This window comes from Macaca fascicularis, chromosome 12, assembly GCF_037993035.2.
Source record: "Macaca fascicularis isolate 582-1 chromosome 12, T2T-MFA8v1.1".
Lineage (NCBI taxonomy): Eukaryota > Metazoa > Chordata > Mammalia > Primates > Cercopithecidae > Macaca > Macaca fascicularis.
In genome coordinates, this window is record NC_088386.1 from 10,581,625 (window position 1) to 10,599,022 (window position 17,398).

The following is a 17,398-nucleotide window of genomic DNA, read 5'->3' on the forward strand; positions in this document are numbered from 1 at the left end:
GGGATGGCAGCTCCCCACTTCTTACCCACCCCATGCCCTTGGGTCTCACTCTGCCCCCATCCTAGAGGACAAACCCGGGAGTGGCTGTACTCCCTCTTACTTCCTATACTCCTGCTGCAGACATGATTAAATAAGACTGGACCTCCAATCCCAGAGCACCACTCAGGTCTGGAGCTCAGAAGATTCCACATTTTAAGTAGTAAATCCCCATTAAGAACATCAACAAAATGTCAAGAGCCATGACAGCAGCTGGGCTCTTTGTACACATGGTTTGATAGGATCTATAATGAAATTGAAAAAGCATGTATGTAATCATACATACTTTTAAATGTATTTGCACTTCACTTAAGTAGCATTCAACTACTTTGGTTGGAAAAAAATGGCAACAAGTAGATGTGTGTGATGTTATTTATTTAGAGTAGAGACCATTGCTACGGCAAATATGGATTCAGAGGCTAATTGCAATTAGTCTCAGTTCCCCTGCCACAAGGAGAGCCTGGGTGTGCACCCTACACTGCTATACCCCCAGGTCCATGGCCCACAGGCTGGGACCCTGGAGCTGCAGATTGGAGGGTTCTAGTGACATCCCTTCCTGAGCTTCCATGTGCCCCTCAGCAAGTGACTTGACTGCTGTGAGCTGTGGTTTCCTTTTTCTTACCTGCTTGTTGGGGTGCTGGGATAGAATGAGACACCGGCCATGAAACACATGGCTGGGAAGACACAAGCTTGTGGCCACAGAAGCTATTCCTCTCTTGTTGTTTCAGATGGGAACAAATCATATGTCCTTTTTTCTATCATTATTGGAACTTCAGACTTGGAAGGGGAGGGGAAATAAGAGAACTGACAACCAGGATGTTTCTGCCTCCGACTTTTCCAGGAGGATCTTATCAGGGAGAAAGTCAGCTAGGACTCAGTCACCTTCCTGAAATTAGGGATTGTTTGGTTTTCCCTTCTACCTTAGGGGCTGGATCAGGTCCCAGGGGCTTGGTTAGATCAGACAGGTAAGTTACCCTGAGCCACGGAAGTGGATGGAGCCAGAGGGTAGAGCAAAAGAGTTTTCAAGGAGACCCAGAGGCCAAGCTCCCTTGTTGATTTCTTCACTCATTCTTTCACGAAGCCATCCAGTGAATCCTTCCTGCTGCCTTTTGTGGACTGGCTGTGTGCTCGGGGTGGAGGCCATGAAGCCCTGTTACCATTATCATAGAGTTCTGTGTCTGGTTGGTGATGCAGATGTGCCCACAGATAATGATCATACAATAATATGTGATAAGTGCCATGATCAAGTGAGACAGGAACTGTAGGGGCAGAGAGGAGGGGCTCCTCATTCAGCTGTAGGTCACAAAGGGCTCCCTGGTGGAGGTGACAGTGGAGCTCACCACGAAAGATGAATATGGTCCAAGATGTGGGTGCAGGACTATGCTGAGGAGGGAGGTGGCAGAAGGGCCTAAGGCTTTGTTCACCAATAGGGTCCTTCTTTGGGGTATGGCCTTGTCGTACATGGTGAGTTTTACCCAAGTGAAGGGCCCAGAGTCAGAGCAGACAGAAACCACAGAAACCACTTGCTTTTAGTAAGTGTGCCATGACTCCTCAGAAGCACAGGTGGGAGGACCCCAGTGGGAGAAGAATGACTTTAAACATCAACAATTTATGATCCGGAAGGTCCCCCTTTCTCCCTTCCTATTCTATTCTCCTTTTTTGGGTATCCTACACAGAGTCACCAGCTGAAATTTTTTCAAATATTATATTTATCACACCATTCTTCTGCTCAAGAAGATGATGTGGAGTTTCTTCTGTTTCTGACCAAGGCAAAGTAACAGGGCCCAGACTTACCAAATTACCTAAAAAAGAAGTATTTGAAACAACAGTTTAAAAGACAATATATATCAAGCAATGCAGTTTAGTGATCTCTGAGAAATGGGAAACAAATGAAGTCCTACAACTGCCCCAGCTTGTAAGTTTCCAGGCCATGATGTGGAGAGGAAACCTAGAGAGACCCTAGGACTCCCTGAGTTGAGACGGGGCTGAGGATACAGGGAGGTTAAGACCCCTAGAGTTCACAGGACAGAGTGTCAGAGAGGAGAGCTACACAGAAACAGAACCCCAGAGATCTGCAGAGGGTCCTCCTGGAGTATGCACCAGATAAATGAATGATGGCGAGGAAATGATCCAAGGGTAGAAAAGAGTTAGAGGTAACAGTGCCCAGCATGCATGCAAAGTCAGGAATCGTGTGTGCACCTATCAGGCACGTGGGAAAACATAATTCACAGCTCACTGGGTACACTCATGAGGGACTTGCCTCAGTAGTGGGGAACAATTAGCTTTTAAATTAGACAGAACTCCACCTAAAACTCATAAAAGCAAGACCTTAAAGATTCAAACTGTTCCTAAGTAACTAATCTCAGAGTACATCCCAAGAATACTTACAGGAATACTAAAAATCCAGCACCCAACAAGGCAAAGTTAACATTGTGTAGCAGTCAACTAAAGTTTACTAGACATTCAAAGAAGGAGAAAAATACAACCCGTGATGAAGGGAAATATTAATCAATTGAAATCAACCTAAAACTGACACAGATGTCAGAATTGGCGGACAAAGATATTGAAACAGTTATACTTTTTGGGAGGCTGAAATGGGCAGATGGCTTAAGCCCAGGAGGTCGAGTCCAGCCTGGACAACATGGCGAAACTCCATCTCTACAAAAACTACAAAAATTAGCCAGGCATGGTGGTGTGTGCCTGTGGTCTCCAGCTACTCAGGAGACTGAAGTGAGAGGATCACTTGGGCCTGGAAGGTGGAGGCTGCAGTGAGCCCTCATTGTGCTACTGCACTCCAGCCTGGGCAACGGAGTGAGATCCTATCTCAACAAACAAACAAACAAACAAACAAAAAAAACCCACACCACCTCCCCAAAAACAGTTATTAGAACTGTTTTCAATATGTTTGAAAAGCTAAGTAGAGATATGGAAGATACAAAGAAACCTAAACTGAGCTTCTAGAAATGAAATTGCAATGTCCAAGATACACAATACAGTGGATAGAATTAGCAACAGAGTAGACATTGCAGATAAAAAGGATTAGTAAACTTGAAAACATAGCAATAGAAATTATGTAAAATCAAACACAGAGAAAAAAGAATAAAAAATTGAAAAGAGCGGCCAGGTGCAGTGGCTCATGCCTGTAATCCCAGCACTTTGGGAGGCTGAGGTGGGTGGATCACTTGAGGCCAGAAGTTCGAGACCAACCTGGTCAACATGGTGAAACCCTGTCTTTACTAAAAATACAAAAATTATCTGGACATGGTGGCACATGCCTGTACTCCCAGGTATTTGGGTGGTTGAGGTGGAAGAATTGCTTGAATGTGGGAGGCGGAGGTTGCAGTGAGCTGAGATCACGCCACTGCACTCCAGCCTGGATAACCGAGTAAGACCCTGTCTAAAAAAAGAAAAAAAAATTTTTTTTTTGAAAAGAGCATCAATGATTTGTGGGACAACTTCAAGTAGACTAATATAAGTGTAACTGAAGTTTCCGAGATGGGGGAAGAGAATGAAAAACGTATTTGAACATCATAGCCAGAGATTTTGAAATTTTGATTAAAGTTATAAACTCATCAAACTAAGAATCTCAATGAACCTCAAACACAAGAAATATGAATAAGCCACACCAAAGTGCATCATAATCAAATTGTTCAAAACCATTAATAAAAAGAAAACCTTAAAAGTGACCAGGGAAATAAGTCATGCTACATATGAACAAGGGTAAGTGCTACAGCAGATTACTTAAAGGAAAAAAAGCCAACAAAAGGATAGTTTTATTTTATTTTATTTTTGAGTTGGAGTCTCACTTGGTTACCTAGGCTGGAGTGCAGTGGTACGATCTTGGCTCACTGCAACCTCCACCTCCTGGCTTCAAACAATTCTCCTGCCTCAGCCTCCCAAGTAGCTGGGATTACAGGCACGCACCATCACACCTGGCTAATTTTTGTATTTTTAGTAGAGACGGGGTTTAACCATGTTGGTCAGGCTGGTCTTGAACTCCTGACTTCAGGTGGTCTGCCCGCCTGGGCCTCCCAAAGTGCTGGGATTACAGGCATGAGCCATTGGGCCGGGCCCAAAGGCTATTTTAAGTACATGATTTAAAATACTGAAAAACAAAAAATAAAAAATAAATATTAAAAAGGCAACTTATAATTCTATACCCAGCAAAAAAAAAATCTTTTTGAAACAAAGGTGAAATACAGGATTTTCCAGATATACAACAGCTGGAGGAATGTATTACCAGCAGACCTACACAAGAAATATTGAAGTCCTTCAGGCAGAAGGAAAATGATGCCAGCTGGAAATATGAATCCACACAAAAGAATGAAGAGTATCAAAAGTAGTAACCACATGGCTGAATATGTAAGACTTTTTCTTATTATTTAAATATTTTAAAAAGAAAACTGACAAAATAATAATGAACACATATTAGTACATGAAGATAAATAATGTATTTTTTTGTGTGTTTTTGAGACAAAGTTTTGCTCTTGTTGCCTAGGCTGGAGTGCAGCGATGCGATCTTGGCTTACTGCAACCTCCACCTTCTGGTTTCAAGCAATTCTCCTGCCTCAGCCTCCCAAGTAGCTGGGATTACAGGTGCCCGCCACCACGCCCAGCTAATTTTTGTATTTTTAGTAGAGTTGGAGTTTCAACATGTTGGCCAGGCTGGTCTTGAACTCCTGACCTCATGATCTGCCTGCCTTGACCTCCCAAAGTGCTGGGATTACAGGTGTGAGCCACCATGCCCGGCCGTATTTTAGGGTTTATAACATATGCAGGAGTAAAATACATGCCAATAATAGCATAAAGTCTGGGAGGAGAGAAATAAAAAACTTTATCATAAGATTCTTATGCTACATGTGAAGTAGTATAATGTCCCCTGAAGCTAGATTTTTTTATAGTTAAAAATGCATGTTATAAGCCCTGAGACAACCACAAAAATAACAAATACAGATAATTACTGCTAATAAGCCAACGAAAGAGATAAAATGAAATCATTTTATTAATAATTAACATTAAAGAATCAGAAAAAGAATGAAAAGGAGCAAAAACATTATAAGACAAATAGAAATAATAAAATGTTATATATAAGCAAAACATATTAATAATAGCATTAAATGTAAGTGGTTTAAACATTTCAATTAAAAGACAGACATGATCAGGTTGTATAAAAAAGGAACACAAATATATGTTGCATATAAAAACATTTTAAACTTAAAAACACAAATAGGTTAAAAGTAAAAGGATGGAAAAAGGCATGCCATACTAACACTAGATTATAGAAACCTGGAGTGGCAATATTTTAATATCAGGGAACATAGATTTCAGAGCAAAGAACATTGCCATGGATAAAGAAGGTCATTTCATAATGATGAAGGAATCAATTCATCAAGAAGACATTACAGTCCAAATGTTTGTGCATCTTGTAAGAGAACAAAACATACAAAATGAAAACTAATAAACTGCAAGGAGAAATAGACAAATCCATAATTATTGTCAGAGTTTTTTTTTATTTTTATTTTTATTTTTGAGACGGAGTCTCGCTCTGTCGCCAGGCTGGAGTGCAGTGGTGTGATCTTGGCTCACTGCAACCTCCGCCTCCTGGGTTCAAGTGATTCTCCTGCCTCAGCCTCCCGAGTAGCTGGGACAGCAGGCGTACACCACCACGCTTGGCTAATTTTTGTATTTTTAGTAGAGACAGGATTTCACCATGTTGCTCTCTCAATAATGTATAGAAAAGTAGACCAAAAAACCAGTAGGGTTATGAAATTCCAATGAACACTAACAACCAACTTGATATAATTTACAGACCGTGTTTTTTTGCCGTTGGTCTCAATAAATTTAAAAGAATTCAAGTCATGTGTGGTAGGCAGAACAATGGCTTCCCAAAGATGTCATGTCCGACTCCCTGGACCTTTGAATATATTAGGTTACATGAGAAAGGAGAATTATGGTTGCTAATCAACTAACCTTGAGATGGGGAGATTATCCTGGCCCAGTGTAATTACGAGGGTATTCATAAGTGGAAGAAGGAGGAGATGGCAGAGAGATGGTAGCATGAAAAGAACACAACCCGATATTTCTGGTTTTGAGGGTCGAGGAAGAGGGTCATGAGCCAAGAAATGCAGGCAGCCTCTAGAAGCTGAGAAACGCAAGGATTTAGATTGTCCTCAGCCTCCAGGAGCACAGCCTCGCTGACACTTCAATTTTAGCCCAGTGACGTCCATGTCAGACTGCTAAACTGTTACAGAACTGTAAGGTAAAACATCTGTGTTGTTTTAAATCATTGCATTTGTGGTAATTTGTCATAGCAACCCTAGAAAGCTAATACAGTATACGAGTATGTTAGAATTAACTTAGAAACCAAATAGACAATCCTCAAATGTTTGGAAACTAAATAATATAATTAATGGCTCAAAGAAAAAATAAAAAGGAATTTTATAAAATATTCTTAATTGAATGAAAATGAAAACAAAATATCAAAGTTTGTGGGATTCCACTAAAGTAGTATGGAGAGGGAAATTGATAGCACTAAACACTCATGTTAGAAAAGAAAAAGGTACCAAATCAATAACCTCAGCTCTTGTCTTAAAAAACAAGAAAAACTCGGGAGACCGAGGCAGGAGAATGGCGTCAACCTGGGAGGCGGAGCTTGCAGTGAGCGGAGATCGTGCCATTGCTCTCTAGTCTGGGCGGCAGAGCCAGACTCCGTCTCATAAAAAAGAAAACAAACAAACAAACAAAAAAACCCAGAAAAACTAGAAAAAGACCAAAAATTAAACCCAGAGAAAGAAAAATAAAGGTAATAGTAAGGACCAAAACAGAAATCAATGAAATAAAAAACAGATGAAGGAAACCAATGAAGCCAGAAGATGGTTTGTTGGGAAAACCAATAAAATTGATAAACCTCCAGCTGAATTGATCAGGAATAAAAGAAGATACCTATTACCGATATCAGGAATGACAGAGGTGAGGTGCCATCATTGTAGTTTACACTGATATTAAAAAGATAAAAGGGTGTATTATCAGCAACTTTATGCCAATAAATTAAACAACTTAGGTGAGCTGGATGAATTCCTTCAAAGACACACATGACCGCAGCTCACCCAAGAAGAAACAGATAACCAGAATAGCCTTTTATCTATAAAAGAATTTGAATTTTCGGTTAAAAATCTACCCACAGAATACCCATTAGGTCCAAGTGGTTTCACTGGTGAATTCTATCAAATATTTAAGGAAGAAATCATACCAATTCATAAACTACTCCAAAAAACTGAAGAAGAGGAAATACCTACCAATGCTTTCTACAAGGCCAGCATTATCCTGATTTAAAAAAAACGATTAGCTGGGTGTGGTGGCACGTGCCTGTAGTCCCAGCTACTTGGGGGCTGATCCTTTGAACCTGGGAGATTGAGGCTTCAGGGAGCTGACATTGCACCACTGCACTCCAGCCTGGGTGACAAAGTGAGATCTTGTCTCAAAAAAATAAATAAATAAAAGAAAAGAAAAAGAAAAAAACCAAAGAAATGAAAGAAAGTTACATTTCCTTTCGCTCTCTTTTTTTTTTTTTTTTTTTTTTGAGACTGAATTTCACTCTTGTTGCCCAGGCTGGAATGCAATGGCGCGATCTCGACTCACTGCAACCTCTGCCTCCTGGGTTCAAGCGATTCTTCTGCCTCAGCCTTCCAAGTATCTGGGATTACAGGCATGTGCCACCATGCTCAGCTGATTTTGTATTTTTAGTAGAGACCCAGGTTTCCCCATGTTGGTCAGGCTGGTCTCGAACTCCTGACCTCAGGTGGTGTGCCTGCCTCCGCCTCCCAAAGTGCTGGGATTACAGGGATGAGCCACTGCACCCGGCCCCTTTTATTTTTCCTAATGAAAGAAAGTTACAGACCAGTATCTTTCATAAGTATATATGCAAAAATTTTAAACAAAAAATTGGCAAAGTGAATCCAACAATATATAAAACAGGTAATACAAGTAGGGTTTGTCCTAGGAATTCAAGGTTGATTTAACATTCAGAATCAACCAGTGTAATCCATCATATTAACCAATTTAAAAGGAAAAACATGGTCATTTAAACAGATGCAGTGAAAGTATTTGAAAAAAAAACTAACATTTTTTTCTGATAAAAACTTTTCAGCAAATTAGGAATACAAAAAAGCTTCTTCAAACTGATAAAAGGCATCTACAAAAATCCTATAGCTAACACCATACTTCATCATGAAAGGCTGATGCCTTCATCTTAAAATCAGGAACAAGAAGGTGATATCTACTCTCATCATGTCTATTCAACTGGAGGTTCTAACCAGTGCAATAACGCAAAAACAAAACAAAACAAAGCCATCCCTTTTGGAAAGGAAGAAGTAAACGTGTCTATTTCTTTATTTGCCCTTGACATGATTGTTTATGTAGAAAATCTGATGAAATCTATGAAAAGTTACTAGAACTAATGAGCAAGGTTGCAGGGTGCAAGATCAATATACACTAATCAACTGCATTTCTATATGTCAGCAACAAACAACCAGAAACTAAAATGAAAAGATACGTAAACATCTCTGCACTAAAAACTACAAAATATTGCCAAGAGAAATTAAAGACCTAAATAAATGATGTCATAACTTATTCTTTGACTGGAAAGCTCTATATTGTTATGATGCCAATTCTCCTGCTAATTGACTTATGAATTCAATGCAGTCCCAATCAAAACCTCAGCAGAGGCCAGGCACCATGGCTCATAACTGTCACCTCAATACTTTGGGAGGCTGAGGTGGGATGATTGCTTGAGGCTAGCAGTTCAAGACCAGCCTGGGCAACATAGTGAGACCTCACCTATTAAAAAAAAATTAACTGGGTGAGGTGCTATGTGCCTGTAGTCCCAGCTATTTGAGAGGCTGAGGCAGGAGGATCACTTGAGCCCAGGACACTGAAGTTACAGTGACCTGTGATGACGCCCTGCACTCCTGCCTGAATGAGAGTGAGACCTTGCCTCTAAAAAAAAATTTTTAAATTTAAAAAACAAAAACAAAAAGTCCAGCAGACTAATTTTGCAGAAATTGGCAGGCTGGTTCTAAAATTCATACAGAAATGCTAAGGACCCAGAATAGCCAAAATCACTTTGGAAAATAAGAATAAATTTAGAGTACTAACACTATCAGATTTCAAGACTTATAAAGCCGTAGTAATCAAGACCAGGGATCAGCATACATTTTCTTAAAGGGCCAAATAGTAAATATCTTAGGAATGCAGGCCCTGTGGTTTTTGTCACAACCACTCAATCCCACCATTGTAGTGCACAAGCAGCCACAGACAGTATATAACTGAATAGGTGTGTCTCTGTTCAATAAAACCTTTTTTTTTTGAGATGGGGTTTCACTCTGTTGCCCAGGCTAGAGTGAAGTGGTGCAATCACTGCTCACTGCAGCCACCACTTCCCGGGGTCCAGTGACCCGCCCACCTCAGGTGTGCATCATCATGCCTAAGTTTTGTATTTTTTTGTAGAGACGGCATTTCCCCATGTTGCCAAGGCTGGTCTTGAACTCCTGTGCTTAAGCGATCCTTTCACCTCGGCCTCCCAAAGTGCTGGGACTACAGGTATGAGCCACCATGCCTGGCTCAATAAAACTTTATTTACACAACAGGCAGCAGGCCTACGAGCTGTCATTTGCAGACCTCTGATCAAGACAATGTGGTATTGCTATCAGGACAGACAAATAGATGAATGGAACAGCAAAGAAGGTACATAAATGTACCCACACATAAGGAAAATGGATTTTTGACAATCATGTAAATTCAGTGCAGAAAGGATAGTTTTTCATCAAATGGCACTAGATAGTTGTATGTCAAGAAATAAGCTTTGACCCATACCTTACACTATATAAGAAATTAACTCAAGATAAGTTATATTCCTAAACCATATTTAAAAGGAACTCATGATGGATTATAGACCAAAACATTACACTATTAAAACTATGGAAGTTCTAGAAGAAACCACAAGAGAAAAATCTTTGTGACATTGGTTTAAACAATATTTTTTTGATATCACACCAGAAGTATCATTCATTGGAAAAAAAATTAATATATTGGACTCAGCCCAAATTGAAAGCTGTGGTGAGATGGGCCCTGACAGCTGGAATTTCTGCTCTTCATAAGACACTGTTCAGAGAATGAAAAGATAAGCCACAGAGTAGGAGAAAATCTTTGCAAAAACATATATCTGTGAAGAACTTGTACCCAGAATATATAAAGAACTGTTGAAACTCAGTAATAAGAAAACAGCCCAATTTAAAAAGATGAGCAAAGATTTGAACAGAGACTTCATTCCAAAAAATATATAATGGCAGAAAAATCACATGAAAAGATTCTCGTTAGTCATTAGAGAAATGGAGATTAAAACCACAATGAGATACCACTTCACACCTGTTAGAATGACTAAATTTTTGAAAGACTGATCATACCAAGTGTTGGTGAGGATGTGGAGGAAAGGCAATTCTTATACATATCTGGGGGTGAATGACAAATCACAGATCCTCTTTTGAAAACAATTTGACAGTTGGCTAAAAATGTAAACATATGCCTACCATATGATCCAGTCATTTAACTCCTTAGGTGTTTACCAAGGAAAGAAAGGGATCATGTCTGGCAGGGCCTGGTGGCTCATGCCTGTAATCCCAGCACTTTGGGAGGCTGAGGTGGGGAAGATAGCTTGAGCTCAGGAGTTCAAGACCAGCCTGGGCAACATGGCAAAACCCCTACTCTACCAAAAATACAAAAAAATTAGCTCCGTGTGGTCGTGTGCGCCTGTAGTCTCAGCTACTTGGGTGGCTGACGCAGGAGGATTGCTTACACCTGGGAAGTTGAGGCTGCAGTGAGATGAGATTGTGCTACTACACTCCAGCCTAGGTGACAGAGTGAGACCCTGTCTCAAAAAAAAAAAGGGGGGGGGGAACATATCCATACAAAGATTTGTACACAAACATTCATGGCAGTTACTTCGTTCTTTTATTTTTTATTTTTTTGAGACTGAGTCTTGCTCTGTCGCCCAGGCTGGAGTGCAGTGGCATGATCTCAGCTCACTGCAACCTCCGTCTCCTGAGTTCAAGTGATTCTTGTGCCTCAGCCTCCCGAGTAGCTGGGACTGCAAGCACCCACCACCGCTCTTGGCTAATTTTTGTATTTTAGTAGAGATGGGGTTTCACCATGTTGGCCAGGCTGCTCTCAAACTCCTGACCTCAAGTGATCCACCCACCTCAGCCTCCCAAAGTACCGGGATTACAGGCATGAGCCACCATGTCTGGCCTATTTGTAAAAGCCAAAAACTGCAAACATCCAGCAAAAGGTGAATAGACACATACATTGTGATGTATTCATATAATGAAATACTACCTGGCAATAAAAAATGAAATGCTGATAGCATGCTACAACACAGATAAATCTCAAAGTAATTATGCTGAATGTAAGAAGCCAGAAAAAATGGATACATACTGTATAATTCCATCCGTGAAAAACTTTAGAAAATGCAAACTAATTTGTATTGATGGGGAGCCATGGTGGTTGCCGTGGGAGGGGAGGGGCAAAAAGAAAGGGTTACCAAGGAGCAGAATCCAACATCTGTGGGTGATGGATGCGTTCGTGCACTTGATTGGTGATGGTTTCTGAGGACGTACAAGTAAAAACATAATTATAATTATGTTTTGAATTATCACAATTATCACTTTAAATATGTGAAGATTATTGTATATTGATTGCATCTCAGGAAAGCTCTTTTAAAAAAAATCCTTGTGGGCTCCCACTGCCCTTAGATACAGTTCAGTCTCCTCACTGAATGTTCAAGGACCTCCACAGCTCAGTTCCACTTTTCCAGAACTCACTTTAAAAATCTGGAAAGGCTTATTTATACTTCAACATGACAAAGCAAAAAAGCTTCACCTACAGTTTGTGGCAGAAATTTTGGGGTGGGGGGGTAAATCATACTGCTTGGAGGTAACTCACCCAGACATCTCTCTCTGTAGCTCAGAGTTTAAGCAGAAATCAAGGTTAAGGGTGAATGGGAAGCAGCTTAGAGAGGAAAGAATGGGTTTGCTTTCTATTCAGTAATTTGCTCAGCTGATAAATTATTTACCTAAAATGTAAATTACTTAGTTGTATCATTTTTATTATGGTGATTCAAAAATGAGAGCCGTGGAGAATTATAAATTGTGAGCTATCCCCAAATCAGAGTCTTTTTTGCTGTGTTAATTATGAGGGGAAAGAAAACAGAAAGACAAGCTTCTCTTTGGAAGAACTTGATCTTTGAGTCAAATGGAGTTTTTCAAATGATGTCTCATGTAGCAAACTGTTGCACACAAACATTCACGACAGTTCCTTTGGCATAGGAAATTTTAAGCAAGTTAGATGTCAAAGGAGTTTTCAAGCTACAGCCAGAAATCAACCAGGGTCCACTGTGGAGGCCCAAAGCCAGACAACTGAAAGAGTATGCAGTTGTTTTCTGTGTGTGTGCTTGTTTTTTGCATCAAAGGAAGAGAGATACAACATACGTACACAGAGAAATGGGCTTCAATGAATGGGATGGTATTGGCGTGTGAGGGCAACGTTTCTTTCAGCTTTGCTCCATGATTTTATCTGTTTCTTGCTGACATTGATTCCCTAATATTTATGTTACAAAAAGAGGAAGAAGAGGCGGAGGAGGAGAAGGAGGAAGGTGATGTGATAGGGAAAGGATTTAGCTCATAAAGCCGAAAATATTCACTTTACTAATTTTACCTTTCATAGAAAGGTTTTTCAACTCCTGCTCCAGTGTAAGCAGGGAAATACCCAGCACACATAGCAGTCTTCCATATTTTAGTTCCTTGCAGACACGGCTAATCCATCACAACTGTCTTTCTGAGCTGAGCTTCCACTGGGCCGCAGAATCTGTCTCAGTGAACTCAAGGCACCCATTCCAATCAACTGGAATGAGCCTGTGGGATGAGACTATTCACCATCCCTAGACTTGTGGATATGCCTGAATTCCTCCATTCTCTTAGGGCCAAATGACATGGAATCCAAGAGCTATGAACAATTAAACTCAGATTAACCGTGTAGTCTGCATGGTCGTGTCCAGGAGCCTACAGCTCCCCTAAGAGAAGTGAATGGAAAATGCGACATTAGAGTGAGCATAAAGACAAAGAAGTCTTTGATTTATGTGCTGATCCTCACCTCACACTTTGTAATCCATGATTAGCTAAGAACCGCACTACATAAACTTACCCCTAGCTTGAAGAAGTCCTTTTAACATGCTCCTATGTCTCAGGGGTTGACTACGTGCTGTGAGATGAGAATGTTTCTTTGGCATAGAAAATTTTAAGCATCTTAAATATGTAATGTGGAAAAAATAAGGACAATATACCCTTGTCAATAAACTGGCTCAAGGTTTCGTGGCAGGAGCTGGGGTGAAATCAGTAGCTGGGGTAGAGTAAGTAGGACCTTGGTGGCGTTAACAGTGGAATGCAAGGTGAACTCCAGCGTCCCCAACTAAAGAAATATAACCATTCATACACACATATACATACTTCTCCTGATGTCTGCAATATTTACACTGGAGACCTTTTATTTACCCTGGAATTCTTTAACTGTGATGATAATGCCTGACAGAATGAATGGAAATTACGTGCCAGAAACTTCACATACTTGTTTCTGTTCCTTACGACAAGCCTATGAATTAGTTTCTGTCATTCCCATTTTATAGAGGAAGTAACAGATATTTAGAGAGTTTAGGGAATGTGGCCAAAGTCACATTAGCTACTGAGTGCCTCAATGGAGTTTATACCTAAGACAGATTGAAACCAAACAGAACGCTCTCCTCCCTACCCTAGCCATGCTGAGACAAGCAGTGGGGGCACTGAAGGGTTCCAGCAGGCCCTGAGGACATGCTCTGTGGACTGCCCAGCTGGGCCAGCCAGAGGCCAGAAGCTAAACTGGGAGACACTTGTCCATGGCCACATCCGCTTCTCCACACTGGCCGGTCCAAAGGCCCCTGCCTGTGAAAAGCCAGCTAGGCCAAGGGTTCGTCTTAGGATGCCAATGCAGGCCTTTCCATTGGCCTATCTTCTTCAAGACTTAATGAAACCATCAGAGGTTTCTGCACACCCAATGGCTTAGAGCAGGACAATTGCTTTTGGATTTGCACACTGCCTTGGCCAGTGAATTCTGAAGCAAAAACAAATGTACATCATGGAGCTCCCAACCGCGTGGTTCTGGGATTCGTTTTCTCCCAGGAGACTTGGTGGCTCTGAAAGGGTGAGGTGTTTGGGGGCTGGTACCATTTTCTTTTTCTTAAAAACAAACTGTAGACATATCCTTCCTGTCCTTGCCTCCCAACATCAACTCCTCCGAGGAATGATGAGGCAGGGGAGTGTGTCAAGGTGGAGAGTGACAAAGGGGTATGGAAAGCATTTAATGATGCAGAAAGGCTGGGACTCAGCAAGCAAGATGCTGTGTGGGGCACGTGGAATATATTGCCAGCTAGCTGCTTCTTCCTAGTGCTCCCATCAGGCACAGCTAGAAACTCTGGGCATTATACACAAAACAGTCTGAGAAGACCCTGGAGTGGGAAGAAGAAAGCAGCCTGGCTAGGGACCTCAGAGGCAAACGTCCCGGGGTTGTTTGTTTGCCTAATATACCCTGGATGATGTTGGCATTGCCAGCAACCCGAAAAACCAGGAAGCACAGACCAAAGAGAGCCCCAACAAAAGCCTGTTCTCTGTAGCCAAAGGACCAGAAAAGAGGCAGCCTAGTGGAAGAGACAACGTTTAGAAGAGAATCACCTGACTCCAGTCAAACACACACAAAAAAACGTGGCCCCCACCCCCACCATCTTCAGCAAAGGCCAAGTGGGAGCTGAGACTTTCATCCAGGCTAGAAGGAGGCTCACAGTCCCCGCTGGGGTGGCATCAAATAAGGTGAGTGGGATAGCGGGGACTTTCATTCCTCCATGTAAGAAGGAGGCCAGAAAACATACATATGAGAAGTAGGGTCTCATAGCATAATGTCTAAAATGACAAAGGTATAGGGAAGCATCACTTTTTATTCCAAAAACCAGGAGACTCTTACCTCAAATAAGAAAAAACTATCTACAGACGCCAACACTGAGATGACAGAGATGTTGGAATTATCCCACAAGGACTTTAAAGCAGCCATCATGAAAATGCTTCAGTGAGCAATTCTGAACACAATGAAAACAAATGAAAACATAGGAAGTCTTAGCAAAAAAATAGTGATATAAAGAAGAGCCAAATGGTAATTTTAGAAGTTAAAAATAATTGAAAGACTCATTGAATGGATTCAACAGTAGAATGGAAAGGACAGAGAAAATAATCAGGAAACTTGAAGATAAAGCAACAGAAATCACCCAATCTGAGCAAGAAAGAGACAGAGACTGAAAAAAAGAACAGAACTTTGAGGCCTGTAGGACACAACAAAAGACCTAACATTCATGTCATGAGAGTCTCAGAAGGACAAGACTAAGAATGCGGGGCTGAAAAAATATTCAAAGAAGCAGTGGTTGAAATTCTCCCAAATTTGGCAAAAAGACATAAACCTGCATATGCAGGAAGCTGAGAGAACTCCTAAGAGGAGAAACTCATTCATACCAAGACACATCATGAGCATACTCTTGAAAACTAAAGGCAAAGAACAGATCTTAAAGGCAGCAAGAGAGAATTGATACTAGAGTGCTGGCTTCAGGCTCAACTCTCACTGTCCCATTTTCTGGTCTCTTTCTCACTCCTTCTGTGACTGGTGTTATTTTTTTTCTCAGTTTGCTGTATCTGACCAGTGCTCATGATTTACTGGGAAAGACAAGCATGTCCATAATGGACATCTGTCTGCATAGGTTTGAACCCCACTCCTTGTACCAATTTCCTGTATTAATCCGTTCTCACACTGCTATAAAGAAATACCAGAGACTGGGTAATTTCTAAAGGAAAGAGGTTTAATTGACTTGCAGTTCTGCATGGCTGGGAAGGCCTCAGGAAACTTACAATCATGGTAGAAGGCAAAGGGGAAGCAGGTACCTTTTTCACAAGGCACCAGAAGAGAGAGAGAGTGAACGAATGGGGAAGAGCCCCTTATGAAGCCATCAGATCTCATGAGAACTCACTCACTATCATGAGAACAGCATGTGGGAAACTGCCCCGTTTATCCAATCACCTCCCACCAGGTCCCTCCCTCAACACATGGCAATTACAATTCAAGATGAGATTTGGGTGGGGACACAAAGCCAAACCATTTAATTCTGCTCCTGGCCTTTCCCAAATCTCACATTCTCACATTTAGACCACCCAGTCTCAAGCAATCCTCCCACCTCAGTCTTTTAGCTGGAACTGGGGTGCGCCACCAAGCCTGGCTTATTTTAAAAAATGTTTTGTAGAGATAGAGTCTTGCTGTGTTGCCCAGGCTGGTCGTGAAATCCTGGCCTCAAATGATCCTCCTACCTCAGCCTCTGTAAACCACTGCACCTGGCCTAGGCATTTTCTTAACACACTTTACAGACAGATGTGGACACCCTGGCTGGGAATCTGGGGATGAGCAAACTGGCTCCTTCCTCAAGGGCTTGCCTCTGAATTACCCACCCTATTATGGAGTTAGATGTGAAGACTGTAGATTTGGCCCTGTTCAGAACTCTGGAGAAGGAGGCTTTTGCTATTTAAAAACCCCAGCTTCTTTCCAAGAGGGGTGGATGGTGATGAAGGGAGGTGTCTTCTACTGGGCTGAGGACTGTGTGGGTGGCATATGCCAAGCAGGGGACGGTGGGGGTGAGGGAGGAACTAAGGGGAGCTGAAACCTCCCTGAGAGACCAGGACAAAAAATGTGGGTTTTGGGGGGACAGGCAGGAAAGTCCAGGAGAAAAGGGATTAAGAGGGCAGATGGAGAGGGGAAGAGATGAAAGGGGCTGGGGTGTGAGCCTGAGGCCAGAGTGGGAGGAAGTGGCTACGGGATACTCTTGGCGCAGAAGGGACCGGCAGGCTCCTGGAAACAGGACTGTCCAACATTCCCTGTAACATGACTACAGCTTCCTCATCGCTCGCCCCTTCTCCCCACCTACAGGCTCTTTAGTACGAGAGAGCCTTTCCCATTCAGTTTGGGCTGGGTCAGGCCTGAACTTGGTCCTCAGGTCCTTGTGCACTACATAGAGACATGACGATGACGATGATGATGCACAAAGGTGATCCCAAAACAGCAGTGACATGGTGGGAGCAGGTGTTTGGAGCCACAGGTGACCTGGAGAAGGCAAACCTGGGAAGTTGCAGAAAACCTGGGGAGAGTCTCAGAAACCCACTAGCACAGAATGGGGGTTTTGAGGGCTGTTTGTCAAAGGTTT